The 1,348-nt window shown below is 53.0% G+C and overlaps 1 protein-coding gene across 1 annotated transcript in view; it reads left to right on the top strand.

Moving 5' to 3' along the window:
- The window catches only part of ILF3 (interleukin enhancer binding factor 3), a 16,109-nt gene that overhangs the window by 11,550 nt on the left and 3,211 nt on the right, over window positions 1-1,348 (top strand). The gene's annotated exons all lie outside the window — the stretch shown is intronic.

Consider the following 1,348-nt stretch of genomic DNA (forward strand, 5'->3'; position numbering starts at 1 on the left):
GGGGGCGCGACGCTCGGACCGGGTCGCGCCGTGCGGCGACGCGCTTACGCCCGCTTAGGGGTTGCGCGCTCTCTCTTCTCTTTTTGAATGCGAAACGCTGAAAGATGGCTCGGTGTACGCCTCTAAAAGTCAAAACGCGAATGCAGGCGGCCTCACGTTTCCTCTCGAACTGTGAATCTTTTAAATTTCTCTGCTTTAAGCCACGCGAAGCTATCGGCCACGCTTTTGAACGTGATTTTCCTTGAAAACACCATTGGTCTTGAGCAGGAGCCTTCATTGGGGGGTGACAGGAGCAGAGAAATCTAAAACATGACTTTCAAACGTGGCGCATTTGGCCATCTTCAAAAGAATTCTAATTTTTCTTCTCTGCTCTGTCTCCCCCTCTTGTAGGTGACTTTTTCACAGACTGCTACGGCTATCATGATTTTGGGTCTTCCTAGAGCATTGCACAAAAAAAACAGCTTTTTACTCCAATTTTCTCGAACTCCAAAACCCAAAGTGGCCGTGCCGTGTCCCTGTGCTTCACTGGGGTTCTCAACAGTGGCTTTCCACCGCAGCTTGTCTGAAACTCTCTTAGCCTGCACAACTTAAGACCGGGGGCAGTTTTTATTGTCGTTTGCCTTTGAACTCGGTTGTATCGATGTACGCGACGGGGGGAACCGATCATCCGAGGAGGTGGTGGTGGGGAGGGGGGAGTGGGTTTTGTGCGCCTCGCGCGAATTCCCAAGCCGGCTCCGTTCAGCGCAAAGGCAAAAAAGCCCCTCCTTGCTTTTTATGGAAAGCATTACTTGATTCTTAAGAAACTGAAGTGTTTTAATCTACCTTTGTCTTAATTTACAGCGGGTTTTTGTACGAAATTTGAGCCTTTTAATAAATCCCAGCGATTGGGTACGCGCCTCTCGCTATCGGGAAGACTTTTTGACCTCTCGGAATGTAGCACAGCCCAGCTCTCAGCATGCGAAATGTCGGTTTGTACGCGGAACCGCGCGTGCTAAAACCGAACCCGGCCTCCTCTGTAACACGCTGGGGGGGCGGGGGGGGAGTTAACGCCGAGGGGCGTGACCCACCGTGGCTGGTAGCTAGTTGTGCTCTCAAAGGTATTGTAATCCTGCTTCCCACCCAATAAATATCCAGGCATCGGGGGTTAGCGTCGACGGCTTGGTAACTGCTGGAAAATACGCACGGATTCCTTCGTTACCGGGGAAAACGGGCTGCCCCGCACCAGGCGTAAAGGGCCTAAAGCTGCGCCGGAAAACGCCCCCTAAAAACACTTCGTCACCCGGAGGATTAAATGTCACCGGAATCGGGGGGGGGGGATCAAGGTCCTGCCCCTGGGCCGGGGCGGCCC

This window comes from Egretta garzetta, unplaced genomic scaffold (genome assembly GCF_000687185.1).
Source record: "Egretta garzetta isolate BGI_Z169 unplaced genomic scaffold, ASM68718v1 scaffold1244, whole genome shotgun sequence".
Lineage (NCBI taxonomy): Eukaryota > Metazoa > Chordata > Aves > Pelecaniformes > Ardeidae > Egretta > Egretta garzetta.